We start from the raw sequence: 21,429 nt of genomic DNA on the forward strand, positions 1-21,429 counted from the left end.
AAACGAAACTGACTGAACTGATCGCAATGGCTGAGTAAGTCTGGAGCTACTCAGAAACTGCTAAGTAATTTCTATTCGCAATTCTGCAAATCTTTTGTTCGCAATTCTGCTAAGCTAAGATACACTCCCAGAGGGTGGCGGCTTAGCGTGTGCAATGCTGCTAAAAGCAGCTAGCGAGCGAACAACTCGGAATGAGGGCCAAAGTACACTTGATGCAATTTAAAATGATATTAGACATTACATACCTCCTGCAGTAGATTGTTATGGAGATTTAAGTAAATTCTGAGTTCCATGATCATATTAAAGCATAAGTTTGCAGACAAAGCATTATTAAACAGGTTTTGGACCACCAAAGTCTCATCTGATATCCATATAAAGGTACATGGAGGCAGTGGAGGATCCATAACAAAATGACAGGGGGGATGAGGGGGATTATGTGCATGCTCCTAAGGCGTGCGTGTTCCTTGTTCCATGACATGCCATGGAACAAGGTGTGTTCTCAAAGGAAATGCCGTATCCTTATGACAGGGAGACTGTGTCACACTCGCGGCACTGCGGCTGCCGCGCTTACCGCTCCGGGTGCGCTGGGTCTCCCGGCGGTCGTCGCCCCCGGTGGGCTCCGGGTCATCGCGTCTTGCTGGCGCTGCCTCCGGCGGGTTCCCGGGGTGTGGGCGCCGCCATTACGCCCGGCATCCACGAGAGCGTGGTGAGCGGGTGACGTCATCGGCCCCTTACGCCAATCGGGAGAGGGCGGGAAGTTCAAAGGCAGACGCCGTACAGAGCCCCGGCGCCTGAGTATCGTCTTTTCAATGATCACCAGTGCTAGCAGCGTTCAGCGTGTTCTCAAGCTGAACGTCTCCTGTGTTCCAGCGTTGCAGAGTATCTTTCAGTTGGACATTTCCTGTGCTACCAGCGTTACAGAGTATCTCTCAGTGGGACATTCCCTGTGCTACCAGTGTTACAGTGTATCACTCAGTGGAACCTTCCCCGTGCTACCAGCGTTACAGTGTATCACTCAGTGGAACCTTCCCCGTGCTACCAGCGTTACAGTGTATCACTCAGTGGAACCTTCCCTGTGCTACCAGCGTTACAGTGTATCACTCAGTGGGACATTCTCTGCGTTACCAGCGTTACAGTGTATCTATCAGATGGACACCTCCTGTGCTTCCAGTATTACAGGGTATCCCTAAGTGGAACGCCTCTCAAACTTCCAGAGTTACACTGAATCTCAAATCCTCATTCATCTATTCAGCATCGCTCACAAGTTCTTCATTCTTCTGTGTGCTTCAACATCGTTCTCAAATCTTCATTCATCTCTTCAGCATCGCTCACAAGTTCTTCATTCTTCTGTGTGCTTCAACATCGTTCTCAAATCTTCATTCATTTCTTCAACATCGCTCACAAGTTCTTCATTCTTCTGTGTACTTCAGCATCGCCCCCAAGCCTTGGCCACAACTAATTCTTTAGCATTACACGTCGGTTACAACGGCTAAGTTCTGCATGAGGAAAACCTACATCCGGCCATCCCTGCTCCGGCCCAGCTGTGGTTCCTCTTCCCTATCATCGGAAGTACCCCCGAGTTCTCAAACACTCCCAACCCAGGTCAGTGACAGTATACTCAGGCCACATGGACCCGGGGGATCGGAACCCAGAGTCAAGCGCCATCCAAAACTTGGCTTCCCGAGTTCAGAGTCAGGAGGCGGCACAGAGCCAGGTGATGCAGTATTTCCAGGAATTATCCGGCCGGCTGGATCAAATTCAGGCCTCCCTGGCTTCAGTAGTTCCGGCTCCTGCTCCAGTACCCGCTCCAGTAGTCGTCTCCAGTAATGTTCAATCCTCATCTGGGACCAGGTCACGCCTTCAGCTACCCACTCCCTCTCGCTATAATGGGAATCCAAAGAATTGCCGTGGTTTTCTCAACCAATGCGAGGTGCATTTTGAACTTCTCTCACACAATTTCCCCACGGATCGGTCCAAAGTGGCATACATTATTTCCTTTCTTGAAGGTTCAGCGTTGGGTTGGGTGTCTCCGTTGTGGGAACGATCTGACCCATTGGTTTCCAGTTACACTAATTTCATCGCGTCATTCCGAAGGATTTTTGATGAGCCCGGCAGAACGACCGCTGCTTCCTCGGACCTGCTCCCGTTCTGTGGGACAGTATGTGGTTCACTTCCAGACCATTGCCTCAGAACTACGCTGGAATAATAATGCTCTCAGGGCCGCTTTCTGGAACGGGCTCTCAGACCGTCTGAAGGACGAGCTGGTCACTAGGGATCTGCCGGATCCTTTAGAAGAATTGATCTCACTCTGTGTCAAGGTGGATCTTCGCATGCAGGAACGAGGTGGCGAACGTAGTCGGTCGGATCGATCCAGAATCCGGCTTCTCTCGCCTAAGCAAACAGTTACCCCGAGTCCGGACGAACCCATGCAAATCAACCGATCCCGGCTGTCCCCGGAAGAACAACAGCGCCGTCGTGAGGGTAAACTCTGCCTCTACTGTGAAGCCGCGGATCACTTTATCAAGTTCTGCAAGTCCCGTCCGGGAAACGGGCAGGCCTAGCTTGTTCTGGAGGAGTTAAGTTAGGGGTTACATCTAAATCTTCTCCGACAGTGGATTGTTTACTCTCCGTGTCTCTGTTTTCTGAGTCTATAGCCAAACCTGTTAAGGCCCTGCTGGACTCTGGGGCTGCAGGGAATTTTGTTTCTCTTTCTTGTGTTCAGAGTCTGGGTTTACAGTTACAGTCTGTCAAACGACCTATAACGTTGACTGCCATCAATGGTACCAAAATATCTAATGGTCTTATTACAAGTCGCACAGAGCCAATCAAGCTGCAGATCGGAGCTCTGCATCAAGAACATTTGGAGTTTCTAGTAATTCCGGAGATGCCTCACGATCTTGTTCTTGGTCTACCTTGGCTTAAAATTCACAACCCTCACGTCGACTGTAAGTCGTCACAAATATTGTCCTGGAGTTCGTTTTGTCACTCTAGTTGTCTCACTCCTGTTTACCCGCTCCGTGCATCTTCCAAGTCGGATGAGGAGCTCATTCCGGAGGCCTATCAGGAGTTCACAGATGTGTTCATGGAACAGGCGGCCGATCAGTTACCACCCCATAGACCCTGGGACTGTCCCATTGAGCTTATCCCAGGGAAAATGCCACCCAGGGGATGCACATATCCCTTGTCATTACCCAAGCTATGTCGGACTATATCAAATCTAATCTACTGTAAGGATTCATTCGCCCCTCTACCTCCCCGGCTGGAGCAGGTTTATTTTTCGTGAAGAAGAAGGACGGGGGGTTAAGATCATGTATTGATTATCGTGGCTTAAACGATATCACCGTTAAGAATAAATACCCTTTGGCGCTAATTACTGAACTATTTGATAGGGTTCGTGGAGCCCACGTCTTCACTAAGCTCGACTTAAGAGGAGCCTATAATCTGATACGTATCCGACAGGGGGACGAATGGAAGACGGCCTTCAATACCAGGGACGGGCATTACGAATATCTGGTAATGCCGTTTGGTCTCAGCAATGCCCCTGCCGTTTTTCAGGGATTTTTAAATGAACTCTTCCGAGATATGTTATACCAAAGCGTAGTGGTGTACTTGGATGACATTCTGATATTTTCTAAGAATCTTGCAGAGCACAGAGTACAGGTCAAAGAAGTACTTCTTCGCTTACGAAGGAATCGTCTCTACGGAAAGATTTCCAAATGTATCTTTGAGGTCCCTTCGATTCCGTTCCTCGGTTATGTCATCTCGGGTACGGAGCTTCGCATGGATCCGGAAAAACTCACTGCCATTCGGGACTGAAATCAGCCTTTATGTCTGCTCCGGTACTCCAACAACCGAATTTCTCGAAACCATTCTTCTTGGAAGTCGATGCTTCCTCAGTAGGCATCGGTGCCGTCCTTTCACAGTACTCTTCTGATGGGAAGTTACATCCATGTGGTTTCCATTCTCGTAAGTTCTCTCCTGCTGAACGAAACTACACCATTGGAGATCAGGAACTTTTAGCAATAAAATCTGCCCTAGAAGAATGGAGGTACTTATTGGAAGGTGCTAAACACCTAATTACTATTTACACCGATCACAAGAACTTGTTGTATATCAAGACGGCCCAGTGCTTGAATCCCCGTCAAGCTAGATGGGAGCTCTTCTTCACTCGGTTCTCGTTCGTTATTAAGTACCGGGCCGGGACTCTTAACGCTAAGGCTGATGCTCTGTCTCATTCTTTAACGGCCTCGGAAAAGGAGAATTCCTTTGAAAAGAGTTTAATTCTCAGTCCAGTCTCTATTTCAGCAGCTCCCACCTCTCTGGGTCCTCCTCCTGGGAGAATGTCTGTACCAGTTGAATTTCGACCAAAGTTACTGCAGTGGACTCATATCTCCAAGTTTTCCGGTCATCCTGGAGTTCAAAAAATGTGTGAATTTCTACGAAGGTCATATTGGTGGGACACCATGAAGAAGGATATACAAGATTATGTCAATTCATGTCCTCAATGTGCTCAGCACAAAACTCTTCGTCTGCCTCCTGCGGGGTTGCTTCATCCACTGTCCATTCCTAAGAAACCCTGGACCCATATTTCTATGGACTTTATTACCGAATTACCCCTCTCCAAGGGTTACAATACCATCTGGGTGATTATTGACCGCTTTTCAAAAATGGCACATTTTGTTCCTTACCCCGTTTTGCAAGTCCTGAACCCTGTTGTCTGCAAATTGGGATTGCCTTCCCACTTTCGGGTACCAAATTCTTTCCATGTTTCTCTCCTTCGTCCCCTCATTTTAAATCGGTTTCATTCGGAGTCTCCTAGCCCAACCTCGGTAAAGACTGAAGCTGGAATAGAATATGAAATCAAAACTATTCTTGACTCGCGTTATCTTCACAAGAATTTACAGTATCTGGTAGAATGGAAAGGTTATGGTCCTGAGGAGAGGAGCTGGGTCAAAGCTTCTGAAGTCACTGCTCCCCGACTAGTCCGGATCTTTCATTCTAAATATCCAACGAAACCAGGAAAGTGTCCAGGGGCCACTCCTAGAGGAGGGGTAACTGTCACACTCGTGGCGCTGCGGCTGCCGTGCTTACCGCTCTGGGTGCGCTGGGTCTCCCGGCAGTCGTCGCCCCCGGTGGGCTCCGGGTCGTCGCGTCTTGCTGGCGCTGCCTCCGGCGGGTTCCCGGGGTGTGAGCGCCGCCATTACGCCCGGCATCCACGAGAGCGTGGTGAGCGGGTGATGTCATCGTCCCCTTCCGCCAATCGGGAGAGGGCGGGAAGTTCAAAGGCAGACGCCGTACAGGGCCCCGGCGCCTGAGTATCGTCTTTCCAATGATCACCAGTGCTAGCAGCGTTCAGCGTGTTCTCAAGCTGAACGTCTCTCCTGTGTTCCAGCTTTGCAGAGTATCTTTCAGTGGGACATTTCTTGTGCTACCAGCGTTACAGAGTATCTCTCAGTGGGACATTCCCTGTGCTACCAGTGTTACAGTGTATCACTCAGTGGACCTTCCCCGTGCTACCAGCGTTACAGTGTATCACTTAGTGGAACTTCCCCGTGCTACCAGCGTTACAGTGTATCACTCAGTGGAACCTTCCCTGTGCTACCAGCGTTACAGTGTATCACTCAGTGGAACATTCTCTGCGTTACCAGCGTTACAGTGTATCTCTCAGAGGGACACCTCCTGTGCTTCCAGTATTACAGGGTATCCCTAAGTGGAATGCCTCTCAAACTTCCAGAGTTACACTGAATCTCAAATCCTCATTCATCTCTTCAGCATCGCTCACAAGTTCTTCATTCTTCTGTGTGCTTCAACATCGTTCTCAAATCTTCATTCATATCTTCGGCATCGCTCACAAGTTCTTCATTCTTCTGTGTGCTTCAACATCGTTCTCAAATCTTCATTCATTTCTTCAACATCGCTCACAAGTTCTTCATTCTTCTGTGTACTTCAGCATCGCCCCCAAGCCTTGGCCACAACTAATTCTTTAGCATTACACGTCGGTTACAACGGCTAAGTTCTGCATGAGGAAAACCTGCATCCGGCCATCCCTGCTCCGGCCCAGCTGTGGTTCCTCTTTCCTATCATCGGAAGAACCCCCGAGTTCTCAAACACTCCCAACCCAGGTCAGTGACAGTATACTCAGGCCACATGGACCCGGGGGATCGGAACCCAGAGTCAAGCGCCATCCAAAACTTGGCTTCCCGAGTTCAGAGTCAGGAGGCGGCACAGAGCCAGGTGATGCAGTATCTCCAGGAATTATCCGGCCGGCTGGATCAAATTCAGGCCTCCCTGGCTTCAGTAGTTCCGGCTCCTGCTCCAGTACCCGCTCCAGTAGTCGTCTCCAGTAATGTTCAATCCTCATCTGGGACCAGGTCACGCCTTCAGCTACCCACTCCCTCTCGCTATAATGGGAATCCAAAGAATTGCCGTGGTTTTCTCAACCAATGCGAGGTGCATTTTGACCTTCTCTCACACAATTTCCCCACGGATCGGTCCAAAGTGGCATACATTATTTCCTTGCTTGAAGGTTCAGCGTTGGATTGGGTGTCTCCGTTGTGGGAACGATCTGACCCATTGCTTTCCAGTTACACTAATTTCATTGCATCATTCCGAAGGATTTTTGATGAGCCCGGCAGAACGACCGCTGCTTCCTCGGACCTGCTCCCGTTCTGTGGGACAGTATGTGGTTCACTTCCAGACCATTGCCTCAGAACTACGCTGGAATAATAATGCTCTCAGGGCCGCTTTCTGGAATGGGCTCTCTGACCGTCTGAAGGACGAGCTGGTCACTAGGGATCTGCCAGATCCTTTAGAAGAGTTGATCTCACTCTGTGTCAAAGTGGATCTTCGCATGCAGGAACGAGGTGGCGAACGTAGTCGGTCGGATCGATCCAGATTCCTGCTTCTCTCGCCTAAGCAAACAGTTACCCCGAGTCCGGACGAACCCATGCAAATCAACCGATCCCAGCTGTCCCCGGAGGAACAACAGCGCCGTCGTGAGGGTAAACTCTGCCTCTACTGTGGAGCCGCGGATCACTTTATCAAGTTCTGCAAGTCCCGTCCGGGAAACGGGCAGGCCTAGCTTGTTCCGGAGGAGTTAAGTTAGGGGTTACATCTAAATCTTCTCCGACAGTGGATTGTTTACTCTCCGTGTCTCTGTTTTCTGAGTCTATAGCCAAACCTGTTAAGGCCCTGCTGGACTCTGGGGCTGCAGGGAATTTTGTTTCTCTTTCTTGTGTTCAGAGTCTGGGTTTACAGTTACAGTCTGTCAAACGACCTATAACGTTGACTACCATCAATGGTACCAAAATATCTAATGGTCTTATTACAAGTCGCACAGAGCCAATCAAGCTGCAGGTCAGAGCTCTGCATCAAGAACATTTGGAGTTTCTAGTAATTCCGGAGATGCCTCACGATCTTGTTCTTGGTCTACCTTGGCTTAAAATTCACAACCCTCATGTCGACTGTAAGTCGTCACAAATATTGTCCTGGAGTTCATTTTGTCACTCTAGTTGTCTCACTCCTGTTTACCCGCTCCATGCATCTTCCAAGTCGGATGAGGAGCTCATTCCGGAGGCCTATCGGGAGTTCACAGATGTGTTCTCGGAACAGGCGGCCGATCAGTTACCACCCCATAGACCCTGGGACTGTCCCATTGAGCTTATCCCAGGGAAAATGCCACCCCGGGGACACACATATCCCTTGTCATTACCCGAGACCCAAGCTATGTCGGACTATATCAAATCTAATCTACTGAAAGGATTCATTCGCCCCTCTACCTCCCCGGCTGGAGCAGGTTTCTTTTTCGTGAAGAAGAAGGACGGGGGGTTAAGATCATGTATTGATTATCGTGGCTTAAACGATATCACCGTTAAGAATAAATACCCTTTGGCGCTAATTACTGAACTATTTGATAGGGTTCGTGGAGCCCACGTCTTCACTAAGCTCGACTTAAGAGGAGCCTATAATCTGATACGTATCCGACAGGGGGACGAATGGAAGACGGCCTTCAATACCAGGGACGGGCATTACGAATATCTGGTAATGCCGTTTGGCCTCAGCAATGCCCCTGCCGTTTTTCAGTGATTTGTAAATGAAATCTTCCGAGATATGTTATACCAAAGCGTAGTGGTGTACTTGGATGACATTCTGATATTTTCTAAGAATCTTGCAGAGCACAGAGTACAGGTCAAAGAAGTACTTCTTCGCTTACGAAGGAATCGTCTCTACGGAAAGATTTCAAAATGTATCTTTGAGGTCCCTTCGATTCCGTTCCTCGGTTATGTCATCTCGGGTACGGAGCTTCGCATGGATCCGGAAAAACTCACTGCCATTCGGGACTGAAATCAGCCTTTATGTCTGCTCCGGTACTCCAACAACCGAATTTCTCGAAACCATTCTTCTTGGAAGTCGATGCTTCCTCAGTAGGCATCGGTGCCGTCCTTTCACAGTACTCTTCTGATGGGAAGTTACATCCATGTGGTTTCCATTCTCGTAAGTTCTCTCCTGCTGAACGAAACTACACCATTGGAGATCAGGAAATTTTAGCAATAAAATCTGCCCTAGAAGAATGGAGGTACTTATTGGAAGGTGCTAAACACCTAATTACTATTTACACCGATCACAAGAACTTGTTGTATATCAAGACGGCCCAGTGCTTGAATCCCCGTCAAGCTAGATGGGAGCTCTTCTTCACTCGGTTCTCGTTCGTTATTAAGTACCGGCCGGGACTCTTACCGCTAAGGCTGATGCTCTGTCTCATTTTTTAACGGCCTCGGAAAAGGAGAATTCCTTTGAAAAGAGTTTAATTCTCAGTCCAGTCTCTATTTCAGCAGCTCCCACCTCTCTGGGTCCTCCTCCTGGGAGAATGTCTGTACCAGTTGAATTTCGACCAAAGTTACTGCAGTGGACTCATATCTCCAAGTTTTCCGGTCATCCTGGAGTTCAAAAAATGTGTGAATTTCTATGAAGGCCATATTGGTGGGACACCATGAAGAAGGATATACAAGATTATGTCAATTCATGTCCTCAATGTGCTCAGCACAAAACTCTTCGTCTGCCTCCTGCGGGGTTGCTTCATCCACTGTCCATTCCTAAGAAACCCTGGACCCATATTTCTATGGACTTTATTACCGAATTACCCCTCTCCAAGGGTTACAATACCATCTGGGTGATTATTGACCGCTTTTCAAAAATGGCACATTTTGTTCCTTACCCCGTTTTGCAAGTCCTGATCCCTGTTGTCTGCAAATTAGGATTGCCTTCCCACTTTCGGGTACCAAATTCTTTCCATGTTTCTCTCCTTCGTCCCCTCATTTTAAATCGGTTTCATTCGGAGTCTCCTAGCCCAACCTCGGTAGAGACTGAAGCTGGAACAGAATATGAAATCAAAACTATTCTTGACTCGCGTTATCTTCACAAGAATTTACAGTATCTGGTAGAATGGAAAGGTTATGGTCCTGAGGAGAGGAGCTGGGTCAAAGCTTCTGAAGTCACTGCTCCCCGACTAGTCCGGATCTTTCATTCTAAACATCCAACGAAACCAGGAAAGTGTCCAGGGGCCCCTCCTAGAGGAGGGGTAACTGTCACACTCGCGGCGCTGCGGCTGCCGTGCTTACCGCTCTGGGTGCGCTGGGTCTCCCGGCAGTCGTCGCCCCCGGTGGGCTCCGGGTCGTCGCGTCTTGCTGGCGCTGCCTCCGGCGGGTTCCCGGGGTGTGAGCGCCGCCATTACGCCCGGCATCCACGAGAGCGTGGTGAGCGGGCGTAACGCGTGGTGAGCGTTACAGTGTATCACTCAGTGGAACCTTCCCCGTGCTACCAGCGTTACAGTGTATCACTCAGTGGAACCTTCCCCGTGCTACCAGCGTTACAGTGTATCACTCAGTGGAACCTTCCCCGTGCTACCAGCGTTACAGTGTATCACTCAGTGCAACCTTCCCCGTGCTACCAGCGTTACAGTGTATCACTCAGTGGAACCTTCCCTGTGCTACCAGCGTTACAGTGTATCACTCAGTGGGACATTCTCTGCGTTACCAGCGTTACAGTGTATCTCTGAGAGGGACACCTCCTGTGCTTCCAGTATTACAGGGTATCCCTGAGTGGAACGCCTCTCAAACTTCCAGAGTTACACTGAATCTCAAATCCTCATTCATCTCTTCAGCATCGCTCACAAGTTCTTCATTCTTCTTTGTGCTTCAACATCGTTCTCAAATCTTCATTCATCTCTTCAGCATCGCTCACAAGTTCTTCATTCTTCTGTGTGCTTCAACATCATTCTCAAATCTTCATTCATTTCTTCAACATCGCTCACAAGCAGGCCCGGCGCTACCCGCTCAGCAAGGTCTGCAAAGCAGGGAGGCGCTGGGCTAGAGAGGCGCTCTCCCTGCTCCACAACCATACTGACGAGCAGCGCCTGCCTCACTGTGTAGTGTAACATGCTGCTGCGCCGCCGGCCGTACAGAGGAACTTCATCACGGATCTCCTCCTGCAATAGGGCCCTCCCCCCTTCCTGCTCACTCTCCTGAAGACACAGCACAGCAATCTCCAGCACGCCCGCTCCCTCTCCATCACGTGATACACACACTGACCTGTGTGTAGTGGAGGAGGAAGCAGCGTGAGGAGAGGAGCAGCACTAACAGCCAGCCACACGAGGAGCAGTGGCTCAGGTTAGTGCAGCTGCTGCAGATAAACAAAGGGGGAGACTGTCCTTTTACTGTGTGCTGGGAGGGGGGGTCCTTTTACTGTGTGCTGGGAGGGGGAGGGGGAGACTGTCCTTTTACTGTGTGCTGGGAGGGGGGGTCCTTTTACTGTGTGCTGGGAGGGGGAGGGGGGTCCTTTTACTGTGTGCTGGGAGGGGGAGGGGGGGTCCTTTTACTGTGTGCTGGGAGGGGGAGGGGGGGTCCTTTTACTGTGTGCTGGGAGGGGGAGGGGGGGTCCTTTTACTGTGTGCTGGGAGGGGGAGGGGGTCCTTTTACTGTGTGCTGGGAGGGGGAGGGGGTCCTTTTACTGTGTGCTGGGAGGGGAAGGGGGTCCTTTTACTGTGTGCTGGGAGGGGGAGGGGGTCCTTTTACTGTGTGCTGGGAGGGGAAGGGGGTCCTTTTACTGTGTGCTGGGAGGAGGAGGGGGTCCTTTCACTGTGTGCTGGGAGGGGGAGGGGGTCCTTTTACTGTGTGCTGGGAGGGGGAGGGGGTCCTTTTACTGTGTGCTGGGAGGGGGAGGGGGGTCCTTTTACTGTGTGCTGGGGAGGGGGGGTCCTATTACTGTGTGCTGGGAGGGGGAGGGGGGTCCTTTTACTGTGTGCTGGGGAGGGGGGTTCCTATTACTGTGTGCTGGGAGGGGGAGGGGGCTCCTATTACTGTGTGCTGGGAGGGGGGTCCTATTACTGTGTGCTGGGAGGGGGGGGGGTCCTATTACTGTGTGCTGGGAGGGTGAGGAGGTCCTATTACTGTGTGCTGGGGAGGGGGGTCCTATTACTGTGTGCTGGGGAGGGGGGTCCTATTACTGTGTGCTGGGGAGGGGGGTCCTATTACTGTGTGCTGGGAGAGGGGTCCTATTACTGTGTGCTGGGAGGGTGAGGAGGTCCTATTACTGTGTGCTGGGAGGGGGGTCCTATTACTGTGTGCTGTGGAGGGTAAGGAGGTCCTATTACTGTGCTGGGAGGGGGGGGAGTCCTATTACTGTGTGCTGGGGAGGGGGGGGGGAATCCTGTTACTGTGTGCTGTGGAGGGTGAGGAAGTCCTATTGTGTGCTGGGGGGGGTCCTATTACTGTGTGCTGGGGGCGTCCAATTAATGTATGCTTGGCGAGGGGGGTCATTAATCTACTTGTGGAGGGGGGTCCTATTACTCTGCGCTTGGGGAGGGGTGTCCAATTAATCTGTGCTTGGGGGGATCCTATTAATGTGGGAGGGGGAGGGGTGCCCTATTCTGTGCTTGAGGAGGGGGGTCATACTAATGTGTGCTGGGGGAGGGGGTGTGTCCTATGAATGTGTGCTTGGGGTGAGGGTTCATATTAATGTGTGCAGGGAGGCGGATGCAGGGTAGCGGCGATGTAGTATGTGGGGAGTGTGGTTCAGGGTTGCAGCTGCAGTGTAGTATGCGTGGAAGGGGGGCAGGGATAGTACCAGGGCCGGCGCTACCCGCTCACCAAGGTCTGCAATGCAGGGAAGCGCCGTGCTGGATAACGGCCAGCAACTATGTCAGCGTCTTGTAATGAGTCAAATTAACTCATTACAAGCCGCCTGTGCTGTGTGCGCCACCGGAGGAGAAAAGGAGCAGCGTCAGGGGAGGTCCCGGAGGAGAAGGAGGGAGGGGGACTGGAGCCACAGCAGCGCTATGTAATTGGTAGTGGTGCCGCTGCAGCAGTCCCTCTCCTTCCGCATTGGCTGGCTGGTGCTGCTGTGAATGCTAGGATGCGCTTCCCTCATCCCAGCATTCACAGCGGCGGCAGCCAGCCAATGCGGAAGGAGAGGGGACTGCTGCAGCGGCGCCACTACCAATTACATAGCGCTGCTGTGGCTCCAGTCCCCCTCCCTCCTCCTCCTTCTCCCATACCCGGGATCTGCCAGCACGAGGAACCTGACTGCCTGAGCCAGCGCGGAGAGATGGTAAGTATCATCTATTCTGTCTGCCTCTCTCTCTATCTATCCCTGTGTATCTATCTATTCTGTCTGCCGTAATGTGTAAAAAGGGGATGCTGTCTGCCGTACTGTGTAAAAAGGGGGACGCTGTCTGCCCTAATGTGTAAAAAGGTGCTGTCGCACAAAGTTGCATCCAGGCATTGCCCCTGGACGCACCTGTGTGATTTGTGGGTCCACCTGAAAATGGTGGAAAGAATGAAAAACAAATCTGATTTATTCTCACTTTGGGACCTCTTCTTTAGCTGTTAACATTCGGTTGAACTCGATATTGAGAGTTGGGTACATCATGATGTGTTTGCATTGGTGCAGGTGTGCGCAGAAATCTGCTTATCAAGTGCAATTGGAAAGTGCAGTATACATCCAGTTACTAGTATGGTGATAGTGCCTCTGCCACCTCAAGGGATCAGAGCATTTGTGCAAATACTAGTGCTCAGTTTGGTCGTAAATGACCTTTATTAACTCAGTAATTCATTTTATTGTATAAGTAACACTGTGTAATGTGACTGATGGACACTATATTGTGCGTTGTAATGTGAATTGGTACTATTCTGTGGTCACGCCCCTTCCCCATTAAGCCACGCCCCTAAATTTTTGGTGCGTGCCTTAGGCGCGCATCTGTCCCTTTTACGTGTGTGAGGAAGGGCGCAAATTCATTTTTTGCAGGAGGGCGCCGAACACCCTAGCACCGGCCCTGCTCACAAGTTCTTCATTCTTCTGTGTACTTCAGCATCGCCCCCAAGCCTTGGCCACAACTAATTCTTTAGCATTACACGTCGGTTACAACGGCTAAGTTCTGCATGAGGAAAACCTACATCCGGCCATCCCTGCTCCGGCCCAGCTGTGGTTCCTCTTCCCTATCATCGGAAGAACCCCCGAGTTCTCAAACACTCCCAACCCAGGTCAGTGACAGTCGGTGTTGCCTGGAGAGGCAGAGGGTAACATGAGAGAGGGTGATGAGGAATAGTGACGCAGGGGATACGCAGTGGGGGAAGGGGGAGATAGTGGGAGACGGAGAGGCAGAGGGTGACAGCGGGAGAAAGTGGCTGACGCCAGGGAAAGGATAACAGGGGGGATAATGGGTGACACCAGTGGGAGGCAGTGGGTGACGTAGAGGATGATGGGGAGAGATAGTAGGAGATGGAGAGGCCGTGAGTAACAGGAAAGGGTTACGGGGAAAGGCAGTGGGTGACAGGAAGAGACTGTGGTAACAGATACAGTGGTACCAGGGAGAGACAGAGGGTGACAGTAATTAGTGAACCTGTGTGTTCCCTCGTGTAACTAGTGGCCCTGTGTGCCCTTGCCTACAGTACATCCCTCCTACACACATTATATCTTGAAGGACTAGACAATGTGATCTAAAATGACTAGGGGTGACAGGAAAGATAAGTATTAATGGCAGCATGTGGCATGGGCAGGTAAAGAATACATTGTGGTGACAACACAATCTGAGCCAAATTTGAAAGTGATATTGAGGAGCGAGAGCAGGGTTAGATAAGAGTAAATTAATGAGAGTAATTGAAAAAACAAGGTTGTGTAAACTGCAGGTAAGAGGGAGGGTTTGCGGGGACACAAGAAGGTGGGGTAATTGCAGAAAGGGAGAGTAGATGAGGCAAGGGGAGGCAAATAGGGGGCAAGGGGAGACAGAATAAGTGACGGTAGAGTGTGGAGGGGGAGAAAGACAAAAGGAGCATTGGAGACTAAAGGGGGACACAGGAGAGATGAAAGAGTAGAGGGGGACAAAGGAGTAATGGGAGAGTAGAAGGGGAACAAAAAGAATGATGATCTGGCACAGCAGGCAGAACTTGTCCGGTGACCGGTACTAATTATGGACAGGCCAAATGGAGCACAAAGGATGCTGTGGGGGGGGGGGTTATGACTGGATGGGGGAGAGGGAAATGCTAGTGCTGGCCAATTACACACAAACACCAGCTTTCGCACTACTGCCCTTGACGTAATACCGCAATTTGGGGTAGAGGGAGATGCTGGTGCTGGATGTTTATTCCGCTCTCCTTACCTCAGCTGCAGATGCAGCAGCTACCACTCTCCGTCTCCAAATTCCACCATGCTTTGGAGAGGGGCGTGCCTGAGGACATCAGCACAGTTAGCGGTACCCCCTTTCCTCCCCGGTTCTGTCACATCTTTTTACTGCTTTTTCAGCTGTTCTCCGACACCTGATGGCCTGGCTCCTGCCTCGCGGATCTAACAGGTTTCCGGATGCAGCATGAAACCATTAATACCACCACTTTGTGCCAGTCCTGCTCCTGTTTTAATAGTAACTGTTTAAGTAAATAAATAACAAATCTCCTAGATGACATGGGGAAGGGGGAAAGGGGGCGTGAGCACATGCATTGGTGACCCCCCCGAATCCGCCACTACATGGAGGTACATTGGGCCTTATTCAGAGTTGTATGCAATGTCAATTTAGTAAATAATGGAGCGCGGCTACTACTGTGATCCCATATGCAGTTTTGGAGCTTGACAGGGGGAACCTGAAGATGGAGTTTATTCCAGACCCCCACTCCCTTCTGTGGAAAGGCGGACCGGTTTGCGAGAAGAGATACATCCACCCCTGGTCGACTCCTTCTGCTGGGCACTAGGCTTTTTGTGCACATGCGTGAACCCCAGTTCATGCATGTGCACTAGCACTGCAGTGCCTCAGTGCGTCTACTGATAACGAGGATCAGATGATGGTGATTACAGCCATAGAGGTTAGGAAAATGCATTCTAGGCACACTCAGAAAATACTGTTTGTACAGATATTATTTACACAGGGACAACTTAATGTATGGGTACACTGGGCAGCTGCCCAGGGCCCCACAATTCTAGGGGCGGGTTGGGCCAGTAAGCACCTGCCCCCATGGTCCATTTAGAGCTTCCTTGCAGGTAGCGAATGCTGCCCAGTTGCTCTGATTGTGAATTATACACAATTAGAGTGGCCAGACAGCATTTTCTGCCTGGTTCCCAGCCTATAGCCAGACAGTGAATGGCTGTCAGCATGCTGATTGGTGAATGGCTGGAGCTATCCACCAATCAGAGTGTTGACAGCCATTCACTTTATGGAAGAATGTGGAGAGCTGGCGCAGGCCTGCAGGAGGATTAAGTTTTATGATTTCTTTTAAAAAATGTAATCCCATGAATGGGTAGGACAGGGCTCCAGTGCATTGCTTTGCCCAGGGCCTACAATGCTGTTTAGACATACCTATATTTACCAGGGTTGGCGACTTTCTGGCTGCCCTTCCAGGAGAGGGCAGCCAGCTCAGCGCAACCGGGGGCGTGACATGAGATAGGGGGCATGATGGGTGTGTGGCTATGTTGTTGAAGCAGAACTGGGGGCATGGTGCTTATGGTTGCATCACGCTGTACAGCAGGGGGCGGGCCTATGATGATGCAATTAGGCACAAATCACATTACTGGGTCCCCTCGGACCGCCCACTGGTTCTCTATAAGCGGCCAGCCGAGGGGTGTGCGGGGGAGCTGCAGTGCTGCGGGAGACTTGCTCCCCTTTCCGGGGGGCTGGGAGGGGCACCTGATTTCCGGGAGGCTCCCGGCCATTCTGGGAGGGTAGGCAAGTATGGTATTTACATACAGTAAAGGTCAATGGACAAAGTTCACACTTGTATACATATATACTGTATGATTTGCTTACAAAGCTTTTCTGTGAATTTATATCCAGTACAAGGATACATTTTAGATTTTAACCTTCATCTTTAGGTCAGATAGAGCCGGTTTTGTTATGTGGAATACAGATCTACAAAATGAGACACAATCTGATAAGAGGAAAAGGGAATGTTAGCGAGGTAGAAGATAAGCATATAAACAAGCTGAGCTGTTTTGTACTTTTAGATAGGACATGTAATGATCTGGCAGAGAGACATGATTAAGTGTTGCATAATCTTTTCATTAAGGTAAGGTATTTTACGTGTGTTGGTGTTTTGTACTATGGTTTTGTTTCTACAATAAATAAGTCTATTTATACCCCTTTTACACCGCCAGCATATAACACGGGTTATTGCACATGAACGTCCATAACCCGTGTTGCTGGTTGGTGTAAAAGGGCTGAGTTGGAATAATCCAGGTTGAGTGAGCCGGTATTACAACTTGGGTAGTTTGAAGGGTTGAACACGTGTTCAACCCGACAAACTCTGCTGTATAAACGTATCCTGGGTTGGCAAATGCGGTGTGAAAGGGGCCTGAAGCGGCGTGCAGCCGGGTAGCACTCATGTCAGACTCCCGGCTGCGACCCGAGATATTTGGTCTGAAAAAGGTATTAGTAAACTTACATTTGCACATCATTTCTTATTTTCTTTTTCAGTATGTTTATAAAGACATACTGTACACCAGGACAGTCCATGTGCTAGGGGGCTGTCCCGATGAATGTGGTTCATAGGGTCGACCCTAACTAGGTCGACAGTCATTAAGTCAACCACTATTGGTCGACAGTTAGTAGATCAACACCTGAATTAGGTCAACATGGTCATGAGGTTGACTCAACATGAGTTTTTTTTCCATTTTTTGGGGTTTAGTTTTCGTCGTCAAGTGACCGGGGACCGCAATTAGTGCACTGTGTCCCCTCGCATAGCTCGCTCCTCAGGTTACTATTCCCAATCGTAGTCCACGTGGATCGTAAAGTAAGAAAAAGTAAAAAAATGAAATTTAGAAAATTCAAGTCGACCTTTTCATGTGTCGACCTTTACCATTTTGACCTACTGATCATGTCGACCTAAAGACCATGTCGACAAATAGTGGTCGACCTAATAACTGTCGACCTAAGTGTGGTCAACCTAAAGACCGGAAACCTGTCCCGACAAGGATTTTGTTTATCTACTTCTCAGATGCGCCAGTTCAGGGACTCATACGCCAATTGTAGCGCCGCGGGAGCTCAGCCTGGGGAGCTGCTGGAGCCTTGCCCAGAGAACCACGGTTACCCTGACTGTAGCGCCGCGGGAGCTCAGCCTGGGGATCCACAGGAGCTCTGACCAGGGATCCAGGGGAGAACTGATTGGTAACCAGGGGAGCATACCCTCCAACTGTACCTTTTTTGGCAGGTACAGTACCTTTTTTATGGTCTGCACCGATTTTTGACTCTCCAAACTTCCATTACCGTAGCCACGCCCCATTTCCTAATTCATATCAATTTTTATGTGTAAAATGTCGGAGGGTATGGGGGAGCAATGATTGACAAACTGGGGGAGTTGGTAGCCAAGGGAATGCTGAACACAACTCTATTGTGAGATACTTGTCATAAAAGATAAGAGAAGCAAAGTTCATTCCTGCACAGCCTCCATTAAAATATCAATGGGGGCTGCAGAATCACAATGAAGAAATGAAAAGGTGGATTTCTCTGCACTTTTTAAATAACTAAACAGAGAGAAAAGCCATTTATTGTTTATTATATAGAGCCCATAGCCTGTAAGAACCATTGATGGCATAGAGTTTAATTATTATTAAAAGCAACAATGTGAAATACATTTACTTTGATCCTGGATTAAAATACTTTATATTTTGAACCGTTTAATCAAATAACCATTTCAAGTACAATATTATAATAATGGGGAAATTAGCATACTGTAGGTAACCTTCTATAAAATTAAATTTTTTTTACCAATGTACTGCCAGGTGTCCCTATTACAGTATGTTATGCAGCATTGAACAAAATATACTCATATGCATTGACATTTAATATGTTGTCCACTTTTGTGACAAATGGTATTGGAAACTGAGGACAGCAAATTACTATTGGATAGGAGAGTCTTAAACCTGTGTATAACAAGATGAAGATCAAGACATGGGTGCGGGTGCAGGTTTTGTGCATAACCCTTCTCACTGCAATGCAATAGCATTGTTCCAGAATCTTCTGTACATTCGCAGGCCTTCAGGAACCCGAACCTGGCAGCCTGGTGCTATCGTTGGTTCCCTTCATAGGGTCGCCAAGAAAATTTTTGGACCCTGCTACTTAGGGGTGCATGCGCCATGTGGTAAATATGTGCCCTCATACACCAAACCTCAAAAAAACATGCAGTGCGAGATGCCCGGAGATTGGAGCCGTGCTGATGGGTGTGGCGAAGTGATTTTTCTTTAAACACAGCGAAATGCCATTCAATCTGTACCTGAGATGTCGGTCTGTGACTTTAACTACACAGAAATTAGAGGGAGATTTATCAAAGCTTGGAGAGAGATATAGTGGAGAGAGATAGAGTACCAACCAACCAGCTCCTGTCATTTTTCAAACACAGCCTGCAGAGGCGTCACTAGGGTTGGTGTCTGTCGGTGTTGTAACTCTTGGTATCGCCCCCCCTACTTCCCATGGACCTCCTCTTGTATCAGTCCATACAGAAGCCCCGAAGGAAGGCACGGGCAAGTGGTAGGGTGTTCGGGGCTCCCTGCAAAAGACACATTTGTGCCCTCCCTGCATACGTAACAAAGGAACAGTGCGTGCCAAAGTCCTGCGCAGCATGAAGGGGTGTGGACTAACAAGGTAGGGACGTGGCCACCAACAGTACCCCCAATTCAAATCACGCCATACAGCAGCACAATCTAATTCACATTACACTGCACGTAGTGCCCACGATTCATATTGCCCACATAGTAGTGTCCAAGGCAGTGGCGTAACTTCCTCTCAGTTGCTCAGAGGCAAGATAAATGTTGGTGCCCCCGCTCCCTATTCCGACTCCTGATGTAGTGTTTTTTTTTTTTTTTAAAGAATATTGGCCCTCATTCCGAGTTGTTCGCTCGCTAGCTGCTTTTAGCAGCATTGCAAACACTAGGCCGCCGCCCTCTGGGAGTGTATCTTAGCTTAGCAGAATAGCTAACGAAAGGTTAGCAGAACTGCTACTAAATAATTCTTAGCAGTTTCTGAGTAGCTCCAGACCTACTCACAGATTGCGATCAGCTCAGTCCGTTTAGTTCCTGGTTTGACATCACAAACACGCCCTGCGTTCGGCCAGCCACTCCCCCGTTTCTCCAGACACTCCCGCGTTTTTCCCTGACACGCCTGCGTTTTTTAGCACACTCCCGGAAAACGCTCAGTTACCACCCAGAAACGCCCCTTTCCTGTCAATCATTTACCGATCAGCAGAGCGACTGAAAAGCGCCGCAGAATCCACAGCAAATCTGCTAAGTTTTTAGTTAAATAACTAAGCGCATGCGCCCTGCGTGCCTTGCACATGCGCAATTAGCAACAAATCGCAGCATAGCGAAAATCGGCAAACGAGCGAACAACTCGGAATGACCCCCATTGAGTATTAGGTTTCTTACATGGCAGAGACCTTTCACAAATGCATTTTCAACAGTTTCATATTATGACATGATGTAAGTTTTTCCAAATTGCACATGTAGCTCAGAAAGAATATAAATGTCTCACTTTTCGGGGAATAGCTGCAAATATTAAGTATTCACCTGCTGTGATTCATCCATTGCCGCCCACAGCTGCATCCCCCATAGGTTTCTCCTTCCCCGGAAGTGGCCTCTGTGCAACGCGGTCTAAGCAGACAGAGCATACGCAGTACCCACAGCAGCCAGCACAGCACATCGCAGGGACGGGCTCCTTTCAGAGCCCCTGTCCCTGCATGTGCTAAATAATACAACCAGCTGATAGAATCGCATATTGCAATGCAATCCTAGGCGGTAAGATCCCAACAAGACCACATTCAATATTCGATCCATGATAAATGGGTCCTATAGAAACATAGGGGGTAAATTTACTAAGATGGGAGTTCTATTTAAGATGGGATGTTGCCCATAGCAACCAATCAGATTCCAGGTATTATCTTCTAGAAGGTGCTAGATAAATGACAAGTAAAAGCTGATTGGTTGCTATGGGCAACATCCCATCTTAAATAGAACTCCCATCTTAGTAAATTTACCCCATAGAATTTGACAGCAAATAACAACCACTTGGTCCATCTAGTCTGCCCATGTACACACAAAGTTACACACACCAACAAAGGTTAATTTTTGCTGGGCGCCAATTAACCCACCAGTATACTTTTGAATTGTGGGAGGAAACCCAAGCAAGCACAGGGAGAATATACAAACTCCACACAGTTAGGGCAATGGTAATCGAACCCATGACCTCAGTGATGTGAGGTAGTAATGCCAGCCATTACACCAGCCGCACTGCAGGTTACACCATCTACACTGCCCGTAATAAGTCACTGTGCAATGAGGATGGAATCTGTGCAATAGGAATACAGAATAGAAGACCATGGGGGTAATTCCAAGTTGATCGCAGCAGGAAATTTTTTAGCAGTTGGGCAAAACCATGTGCACTGCAGGGGGGCAGATATAACATTTGCAGAGAGAGTTAGATTTGGGTGGGTTATTTTGTTTCTGTGCAGGGTAAATACTGGCTGCTTTACTTTTACACTGCAATTTAGATTGCAGATTTAACTCACCACACCCAAATCTATCTCTCGCTGCACATGTTATATCTGCCTCCCCTGCAGTGCACATGGTTTTGCCCAACTGCTAACAAAGTTCCTGCTGCGATCAACTCAGAATTACCCCCCATGTGCAAAGAGCCACTTGTGAAATGAGGACTGGGTCTGTGCAATATGAGGACCGAAAATTGGTGATCATGGGCAATGAGTCACTTGTGCAGTGGGGATGGGCTCTGTGCAATGGGAGGACTGAGAATTCGGGAGAATATGTATTATTATTAACTTGTGCAATAGGATCCATGAAGGATTCAATTGTATAATTCTTTGGACTGGCTGGAATAATAATGTGCAGAAGATCCAGCTCTTGTCACCTCTTTACATCAGTGCACCAAACAATGGATTGGTGCCACATGTT

The 21,429-nt window shown here is 49.1% G+C and overlaps 1 protein-coding gene and 1 long non-coding RNA gene across 3 annotated transcripts in view; one reads left to right on the forward strand and one right to left on the reverse strand.

Moving 5' to 3' along the window:
* Window positions 1-21,429, reverse strand: part of NXPH4 (neurexophilin 4) — a 436,473-nt gene that overhangs the window by 131,261 nt on the left and 283,783 nt on the right. The window lies entirely within an intron of this gene.
* The window catches only part of LOC135050680 (uncharacterized), a 53,749-nt gene that overhangs the window by 27,128 nt on the left and 5,192 nt on the right, over window positions 1-21,429 (forward strand). The gene's annotated exons all lie outside the window — the stretch shown is intronic.

Source organism: Pseudophryne corroboree, chromosome 2 (genome assembly GCF_028390025.1).
Source record: "Pseudophryne corroboree isolate aPseCor3 chromosome 2, aPseCor3.hap2, whole genome shotgun sequence".
Classification (NCBI taxonomy): Eukaryota; Metazoa; Chordata; class Amphibia; order Anura; family Myobatrachidae; genus Pseudophryne; species Pseudophryne corroboree.